The following is a 10,616-nucleotide window of genomic DNA, read 5'->3' on the forward strand; positions in this document are numbered from 1 at the left end:
TCTTTCTGCTGGTGTTAACTGTTTCAGAATTCAGAGAGAAGGGTTAGAGGGTTTGGAAATGCAAATGAATTATTGGTGAAGTGAGATAAGAGAAAGTGAGACCTAGGAAGAGATAAGATGTGATGTACGATGACGATGAGTTCACAACCTTTCATTCTACAAATGCTTTTCTTTTTCATTTTCTTTTGTTTCAGTTCCTGCCGACAACTTCTTTTTGTTTTCTTTTTCATTTTCTTTTGTTTCAGTTCCTGTCGACGACTTCTTTTTGTTTTTAACGTTTATTTGTCGTTTGCCATCCAAATCACATCATTTCATAACTTTTTTCAATTAAAAATTGATCAAACTCGTTTGACAATTTTTTTTGACAAAAATAAAAAGTCAACTTACACTACTCCACTCGTGTTCATAAATACTTTGGTGAGTCGGATTAAAATAAAAGATAAAAGTATAAGTACTTTTATTAGAAAGTCTTTGTTTGTTAAACTTGTTTATCATAAGAAAAAAATGGAATAGGGAATACAGAGTAGTGATATAGAGCAAACACTCCTTAAGCATATAACTAGAGAAGAAATTCTAGCCACAAGATCATGAAATCAAGGGCCAAGATTCCTTTTAAAATTCTAGTATTATATTTAGGTTTTGATTCACTATATGAATAATTTAGTTCACTTGGGGGTATATTGGTCATTTTGCTGAATTAAAATGAGGTGGGTCTTCTCTTTCCTCATTTGAACATTTCACTCCGTATGTTATTTCCCCAAATCCCATTCTCTCTCCGTCGAATACATAGAGTTCCACCACCGTGACCTCCATTCTTCGTCATGTTTCCTCCATTCCAGACGCTATTTCCTCCATTCCTCATCGTCGCATAGTTAGGGCTCATCACCTTGCTTTTCTCCATCAATTTCCGGCGCTGCGTCCTTCATTCCTCGACGTGTTTCTTCATTCGTTTCCTCCGACCAATGACTTCAAACTGGTAAAATAGAGAGCAACAGAGGAGAAAAAGGCGATGATCGCGTCGCTCAGCTGCTCCATCCGATGGCTGAGGGGAAAATGAAGCTGGAGATGCGGAATTTTATTGTCGGAACATGATTTATATTGGAGAAGAAGAAAACGGTGTGCAAATGTTGCAATTCAAGGAATTTGTGCGAGATATCTATAAACTTATACTGATTTACAGGGAAATTTATTTTTGGTTTTGTATATTGTATTTACATTGAACTTTGAGTGATGTATATTTTCCATTTCAGTAAAGTAAACTTGCATAGAGTGAAGTATTTAATGGTTAGAGTGAAGTGTTTGTGATCCAAGCTTAAAGTGAATTACTTTTCCATTTCAGTAAAGTAAAATTTGCTTAGAGTGAAGTATTTCATAGTTAGAGTGAAGTGTTTGTGATCCAAGCTTAAAGATATTTATTTTTCCATTTCAGTGAAGTAAAACTTACTTAGAGTGAAGTATTTCATAGTTAGAGTGAAGTATTTGTGATCCAAGCTTAAAGTGATTTATTTTTCCATTTCATTGAAGTAAAACTTGCTTAGAGTGAAGTATTTCATAGTTAGAGTGAAGTGTTTGTCATTCATGCTTAAAGTGCTTTGTTTTTCCATTTCAGTGAAGTAAAACTTGCTTAGAGTGAAGTATTCCATGGTTAGAGTGAAGTGTTCATTCATGCTTAAAGTGCTTTGTTTTTCCATTTCAGTGAAGTAAAACTTGCATAGAGTGAAGTTTTTAATGGTTAGAGTGAAGTGTTTGTCATTCATGCTTAGAGTGAAGTATTTCATAGTTAGAGTGAAGTGTTTGTGATCCAAGCTTAAAGTGATTTATTTTTCCATTTCAGTGAAGTAAAACTTGCTTAGAGTGAAGTATTTCGTAGTTAGAGTGATGTGTTTGTCATTCATGCTTAAAGTGCTTTGTTTTTCCATTTCAGTGAAGTAAAACTTGCATAGAGTGAAGTATTTAATGGTTAGAGTGAAGTGTTTGTGATCCAAGCTTAAAGTGATTTATTTTTCCATTTCAGTGAAGTAAAACTTGCTTAGAGTGAAGTATTTCATAGTTAGAGTGAAGTGTTTGTGATCCAAGCTTAAAGATATTTATTTTTCCATTTCAGTGGAGTAAAACTTGCTTAGAGTGAAGTATTTCATGGTTAGAGTGAAGTGTTTGTGATCCAAGCTTAAAGTGATTTATTTTTCCATTTCAGTGAAGTAAAACTTGCTTAGAGTGAAGTATTTCATAGTTAGAGTGAAGTGTTTGTCATTCATGCTTAAAGTGCTTTGTTTTTCCATTTCAGTGAAGTAAAACTTGCTTAGAGTGAAGTATTCCATGGTTAGAGTGAAGTGTTCCATGGTTAGAGTGAAGTGTTCATTCATGCTTAAAGTGTTTTGTTTTTCCATTTCAGTGAAGTAAAACTTGCTCAGAGTGAAGTATTCTATGGTTAGAGTGAAGTGTTTGTCATCAATACTTAAAGTGTTTTGTTTTTCCATTTTAGTGAAGTAAAACTTGCATAGAGTGAAGCATTTAATGGTTAGAGTGAAGTGTTTGTCATTCATGTTTAAAGTGCTTTGTTTTTCCATTTCAGTGAAGTAAAACTTGCTTAGAGTGAAGTATTTCATAGTTAGAGTGAAGTGTTTGTGATCCAAGCTTAAAGTGATTTATTTTTCCATTTCAGTGAAGTAAAACTTGCTTAAAGTGAAGTATTTCATAGTTAGAGTGAAGTGTTTGTCATTCATGCTTAAAGTGCTTTGTTTTTCTATTTCAGTGAAGTAAAACTTGCTTAGAGTGAAGTATTCCATGGTTAGAGTGAAGTGTTCATTCATGCTTAAAGTGTTTTATTTTTCCATTTCAGTGAAGTAAAACATGCTTAGAGTGAAGTATTCCCTAGTTAGAGTGAAGTGTTTGTGATTCATGCTTAGAGTACACAATTTTTTCATTTCAGTGAAGTAAAATGTGCTTAAAATTTAATCTAAGATTGACTAATTTTGCATACCACATTACACTACTACTTACAACTATACATTTGGTATTTTTACTCAGTTTATATATTTGCCTCAATTTTTATCAGCATTAAATACCAAAAATCATCACTTCGCCAATATGTTTGAAAAGATACCTATTCCACATATGTAGATAAGGGTAAACTCTCCATTAAAAGACAAACCTTTAGGCAAGAACTTAACACAAAAAAAAAGTCCTTGCATAAAAACCAGTAAACCAGATATTCAACTATACATAATTGTATACCAAATCAATCACTGCGAAATCCTAGTATCACTCCAAACAAATATACCAAACTAGTAATGCAAATGAATAAACATTAAGCAATAATTATTTACACCCATAATAATGTGTAATATTTATGCAGGCAGATGGTTAAATCATAGGGGCCTGTATTTAGAAAGAGGCATATTGTAACAAGAAAACCTTGATTCTTGATTGATCGAATGCGATCTTTGATTCTGCGATTGAAATTACAATTTTTAGTTCCAAACAATTTCCACAATCGACAAGTAAGACGACGCCATAAATACACAGATCTCAAACTGACAACCAAAATATGAAAACTGGGTTAGGTGATTTCAGCCTCGCCTTAAGGTGCGCCGACGATTACTAGCTGCGATCGACGCCACCAGTTGGGCGGAATATTATTTGGAAGCCTACTAAGTCATGCCGGAGATAAAGACGGAGTGGTAGGAGGTTGAAGGAGTAGGAAGAGACGAGGGTGCAGCCGGTGGGTCATAGAGATGACAGGGGGAGGCAGCTGCGAGAGGCAACAGTGGAGGAGGCGTCGTCGAAGAGGAGGTTGATTCCTGCTCCTCCACCTCCTTCGTAGAGAGAGAATATGCATAAATGTGGTGTGTATATCAGAATATGGAACAGAGTTGATTCTCCAAAATACCCCTATGCAATTTTTATTAATAAAAAATGAGTACTTAATTTACTCATTAGATTAAGATAATGAGTGGCTGAGATTTATTCTCCAGTTATACACTTAATATTAGTTAAACATTGATCATCTTCCTAGGGAATACATAAACTTTTAATGTTACTTCTTTTTGTTTTTAGAAAATATGATAAATTTCATTATTATAATAATGCATACTCTCTCCATTACCTAAAAATAGGAACATTTGGAAACGGTACGGGTTTTAGTGAAAAATTGATTAATTAAGAGAAATGAAAATAAAAAATTAATAAAATAAGAGGGAAGATGAGAAAAAATAGCGGAATTAGTATTAATGGATTGTGAGGTCGATTTTCTAAAATGGAAGTTTCTATTTTTAGGAAATAGACAAAAAAAGAGATACTAATATTTAATATTTTTAGAAAATGGAGAGAGTGTGTAGTTAGTTTCCTTTGATTATATTTTGGATTTATTATCTATAAAATAATGAAAAATAGATCATTTTCTAGTTTATTTTGCTTAATTGAGTGGTTCAAAAAAATTCATAACCAAAATTTATTTTATTTTTTTAATCTTTAGTTTCTTAGCTTTAGAGCGACTAAATAACTCATTTAGTCATCCATGTCGTTACATGAAATGTGTGTTTGCACTACATCACTAAAATTTTACTAGTCTGCCAACTTAGAATTGCATTTGCCTCGAAAATATTTGCTATCAAACTATAAAAAGTTTTTGAAACTTTCGAATCTAAAAAAAATATTGATGACAAACCAAAATCTAACCAAACTTCTATATTTAGGTGTCACTAATTTAGTTTCTTATTAAATTTAATTAAATTCTATATAAAAGGTATCAGATCTGAATTTTATAAATACTAGTACTAACTACATACATTAAATACAAGAAATACGTACACACTACACAAACGACATGCCAAACACATGCATCCATCACTAAATATAAGTGAAGTGAATAGTAGTCTAATAGTCAGACAAGAGACCAAGACATAACTACAAAATATAGGAGCTTGTTCGATAAAATACAACAACAATAAAATCAATCCAGACTTCTTAAATATCTTAAATTTTACAATTTTCATGCAATAGTCATGGATAAAATGAGTACAGCCATCAAACTCTCTTGTATGCTTCATCTTCTTCTCCAAACCTGTTGGGAAATTTTAATAGTATGCAGTTTACAGTCTGAACAAGTAGAGGAAAACATATGCCAAAACATGGCTAGAATTGAATATGATGTCTCAAACAAATTTTAGAAAAAATATCAGTTAAAAGTATATGAGATTAATTGTTGGTAAACTTAAATCTTACCAGTGTGGAGCTGAAGAAATGTTAATGGACAATATTTCCTTCTTTCACCTCAAACTTAAACACAAATAGGAACGACGCTGAAACAAAGATGATGAGAATTTAGTATCTTGGTAAGGCTTCACTCACATTTTCCTAGTCAATATAGTCTTCCCCAATCCTCCTATTCCAACAATGGCAAGGATAGAAACACGTCTCTTCCAATAAAAATTGGATCAAGAGTGAATAAGTCAGTTTCAAGAGCTTGTTTCATGTACAGTAAATCAACAGCTACGCAACGCCAGTTGCTCCAACATGATGTGACCAGCACCCCAAATCAAAATCATGAATCCATCACCAAATATAATTGACAACAATCTAATTTCCATACAAAAGACCAAGTCATAACTACAAAACATAGGAGCTTGTTTGATAAAATACAACGACAAAATACATCAATCTAAACTTCTTCATTAAATACGTTACATTTTACAGTTATCATGCAATAAAACTAGGGATTGAATGAGTACAACCGCCAAACTCTCTTGGTATACAAATTTCGATGATGCTCAAACACAATTCTCTGCTTCATTTTCTCCTGCCACCAATTTGCAGTATAAGAAATATACACAAAATAAACAAATGCCAAAGTTTATAAAACATATGTAAAACATGGCTAGAATTGGAGATGATGCCTCAAACCGTTTAATGAACAATAATACCTTTTTCACCTCCTCGCCCTTCGGAAGCACCTCAAACTCAAACACAAATCCTTTGTTCTTTCACTTTTTCTTCTTCTTCTTAAGCTTCTTCTTCTTGAGCTGCGGCTGCTTCTTCTTCTTCTTCTCCATCTTCAATGCAAAATACAAAAAACATTGTGTGTTAATATATAATCTGGTAGACAGGAAAATTAAAGTAGCGTTCATTTAATTATTTTGGGATAAATGTGTGCAACATAGTTTTGTAAGTTGATCTAAAAAAGAGACTTGCTCCAAACTAATTGCAATATATTAAATCAAAACATTAAAAGTTCATATCTGTTTGACTTTTAACTTGAAATTTTAATTGTAACATTTTCTTTGATTTTTCCAATCACAGCACAAAAAAACTGCATATCACTATACTAAGATCAACGCCAGCCAAACGAGTCCTAAATAATACTCCTATCTCCGCCAATAAATGTCTCGTTTTTTACCACCTTAGATAATAAGAAATTGTTTTACTTTTGTAAAAGAAAATTGGTAGAATGTGTATCCTAATTTTATGAATTGGTTTTAATAATAAAATGTGAGTGAAGTGATGTAGTGGAATGTTAAGTTCATTTACCAAAAGAATAAAAGTGAAACGAGAGCGTTATTGGCAGACTAACGAAAAAAGAAAAATGAGATATTTCATGGCAGATAAAGGGAGTATTTGAACCAAGAATTTACATAAAAAATAATTATCCAAAACTAGCATCTACTACAAAACAAGAGACAAAGCTTGAATAAGAAAAGATAATTAGAAAAATCACAAGAGATTATAACACCATATTGTCAAGTGTTTTACGCAGCGGAAAGAATGGAAAAATACTATTAGATGTTCGGTTTCATAAACAAAATAGTATCAAGATATAATCTAGGATTAAGTTGTGAGATAATTTTAGTTGGAAGGCGTTGGCTATGACTAATTATCACATGATTATCCATCTAGGATTGAATTGTGGGATTCAATCTCATGTACTGAACACACTACATATTTAATCTCGAGATATAATCTTGCAAAGCAAACGACACCTCATTCTATCACAAATCACAATAATATTATCATAAATTAGAGTTGAAAGGTAGGGAAAAAGTTGTGTAAAATTACCCATCTTACCAAATCGAAGTATGTGAAAAGGGTGAAAAAATGTGAAAAATATATCATTCACCATTTTCCATTAAAGTAAACACATCTGTTAAACGTAGAGAATAGTATATCAGTTAATCATAGACGGATGGAGTAACAACTAAGTCGAAACATTACAAGTTCATATTTTGATAAAAACAAAGAAGAGACAAAAAAGGATAGTTACCAAGTTTGGGATTAGAGCCATTGATCCTGATGTTGGGGATATGGGAAATGTAGCGCCATTGATGTTTTTCAATACTGTTGGGCCTCTGAAAATCAGCTTCATGTTTTTCAATACATATTTGTGGGCAGTCCTTAATTCTGCCATGCTAATCCAACGAGCTGCTGCAATGCATCCAGATTCCGTAACTCGAGGCAAACATGTAAGTACAACTGCTTTAGAGAGGAGAGTCCATTCTATCCATGTAACTCTGTCACTCCAAAATGCTCTATATGTGAACAATAATGTGATGGAGGATGAAGATGGCCATGGTGCTGCAATATTGTCCCGTAAATCAAGATGAGGCCGAAGCCGGACGAGTTGTAATATATCATTTCTGCAGGAAGGCATCCTGCGAATTTGTTGACGACGAGGTCATGAGAGAAGACAGAAAAGATGATAGATGGAGTATAATATTGAGCAACACAGAGCATAGAAGGGATGTGAATGAGTACCTTCTTGTCCATTCACTGCTCCATCAAAGAACATAAACAACATATAAGAGAAAAACATATATATTAGCATCAGCAGCAACATCATTGTAAGAAACAATTCAAATTCTGACCTTGGAGACTAAAATCTTTCAAGTCCACATCACACCACCCTTCTGCAGCATATAATTTTCTTGCTTGTTCATTATCAGCATTTGCCTCCGTATCCCGCAATATAACTATTACCTAAGCTGCAACATCATGGACTCGACTCGACAGCTATGCAGTGCCAATTGCTCCGACATGATGTGTACGCCACAACCCAAATCAAAATCATGAATCTATCACTACATATTATAAGTTCAACAACAAAATCAATCCAAACTTCTTAAATACCATACATTTTACACTTTTCATGCAATAAAACCATGGATAAAATGACTACACCCGTCAAACTCTCTTGGTATACAAACTTCTTTTGCCACCATTTTACGGTATAAGAAATATGTACAAATAACACAAACGACATGCCAAACCTGTTAGGAAATTTTAAGTTGCAATTTGCAACACAAACAAATGCATCCATCACTAAATATAAGTGAAGTGACAGTAGTCTAATAGTCAGACAAAAGACCAAGACATAACTACAAAATATAGGATCTTGTTCGATAAAACACAACAACAACAACAAAATTAATCCAACTTTCCATGCAATAACACCAGGGATAAAATGAGAACAGCCGTAAAACTTTCTTGATATGCAAATTCGACACTGCTCTAACAAATCTCTGCTTCACCTTCTTCAGCCAAACCTGTAGGGACATTTTAATATGCCATTTTTAGCGTGAAGAGGTAGGGGAAAACATATGTAAATACGTGACTAAAATTGGAGATGATGTCTCAGACAAATTGTATATATCCACATTCTCTACAATCATAGTAAAATATATATCAATCAAAGAATATGGAATTAGTTGTTGGTGAAGCTGAATCTTACCAGTGTGAATTTGAAGAAATGTTTGATGCACAATATTTCCTTCTTCACCTCTTTGCTCTTTGAAAGCACCTCCTCAAACACAAACACAAGTCCTTTCCCCTTTTATTTTCTTCTTCTTCATCTTTAGCTTCAACTTCAGCTTCTCCAGCTTTAGCTTCAACTTCATCTTTAGCTTCAACTTCAGCATCTTCTTCAACTTCAGCTTCTTCTTCAACTTCAGCTTCATCACGAAAACATTGTGTATAATCTCGTTGAGAGGAAAAGTAGTGTTCAATTAACAATTTTGGGATAAGTGTGTGCAACTTAGTCTTGCAAGTTGGTCTACTTGTAAAAAGATTAGGTCCAAACTAGTTGCAATTAAACCAAAACATTGCAAGTTCATATCTATTATTTAACTTAAAATTTGAATTTTAATCACAAAAAACCTTTATATTTATTTCTTCATAATCACAATCCTAAAGATCATTACCAGCCAAATGAGTCCTAAATATTGTTTGAACAAAGAATTAACATCCAAAATTATTATCCAACAGTAGCATCTACCACAAACCATAGAGAACAAGAGATAAGACAAATCACAAAAGATCATCACACGATATATGTCATGTGTTTTCTGCGGTGGAAAGCATGGAAAACCATTACAATAATATGACATAATATTAATATAAATTGGAGTTAAAAGGTGGGAAAATGAGTAGAGAAAAATTACCCACCGTATGAAATATTTGATAAGAGTGAACAAATGTGAAAAATATATATCATCCATTATTTTCCATCATAGAAAATACACCTATAATATAAACAAATACATAAGATTAGTTAATACACACCTCGGTTACCCGAATGCAGCAATGTACGCAGTTCTGGCAACGGTATATCTGTAAAATATGACAGATGATATTAATGAGATGCAAATTATATTACTAGTATTATATAAAATATAAAACATGATGAATATAATATTCAGTAAAACGGAGCATATTTTTTCACTGTTAATTGTGATAAAAGTACTCAACATATTTTAGTACCCTTGCGAGTAACCATTTTCGGATTAAGTGTGCAGCTTAATTTTGTAAGTTGGTATACTCAAAAAGAGAGTAACATAATTGATTTTATATCATCATTTTAATATTTAATGAAAACATACCACCTTAAAAGTAATAGCAAAAAATAATCCAATTGAGACATTTTTAATCCACCCAAAATTGAAACAATGGGAAATTTTTGTAATTACAGTTTGGAAATTTATACTACTCCCTCTGTCCCATAGAAATTGATCATATTTTCTTCTTCGTCCGTCACATACAAATAGTCACATATCCATTTATGGAAACCTTTTTATCCTTCCTTTTTTACTTTTTCATTTATGGGCCCACCATCCACTTCACAATTTCAATTATTTTTTCTCCTTCTCTCTTACTTTACCAAATTATGCATTAAAACCTGTGTCAACCCTAAAGGGCCAATTTCTATGGGACAGAGGGAGTATTAAAAAGCTAAAATAAGAGATAAAATTGGATATTTACACTAAAATCTAAATTGAAACAACAAAAGGGAGTAAGTGAATTTCTGAAAATTAGAATTTTGACATGCAAAAATGTCGCTATGTAATTGTTTCTATCAAAACAACAAGAAAAGACGTTCATACTTACTTATTTTTTCTCCATTAATCCAGATATTGGAAACAGTGACATCTCGCCTTGCATTCATACGACTTAACCATTGAGGTAACTTTTCCATTCCAATAGTGTCCAAGCTACAATAATCATTAAGAAGCTGAAGTGATTCCGTCAGATTTTCCCAATCTTGGATCCCCTTCAATTCTAAAAATCCAAGTGAGTGGGAGCATGCGCGCAATAAGGCATCAACAGTCTCCATTGATCCCCCCATACTTACA

The sequence above is a fragment of the Salvia hispanica genome, chromosome 2 (genome assembly GCF_029641045.1).
Source record: "Salvia hispanica isolate PSC_SH4W2 chromosome 2, Shi_PSC_v1, whole genome shotgun sequence".
In the NCBI taxonomy this organism is placed as follows: domain Eukaryota; kingdom Viridiplantae; phylum Streptophyta; class Magnoliopsida; order Lamiales; family Lamiaceae; genus Salvia; species Salvia hispanica.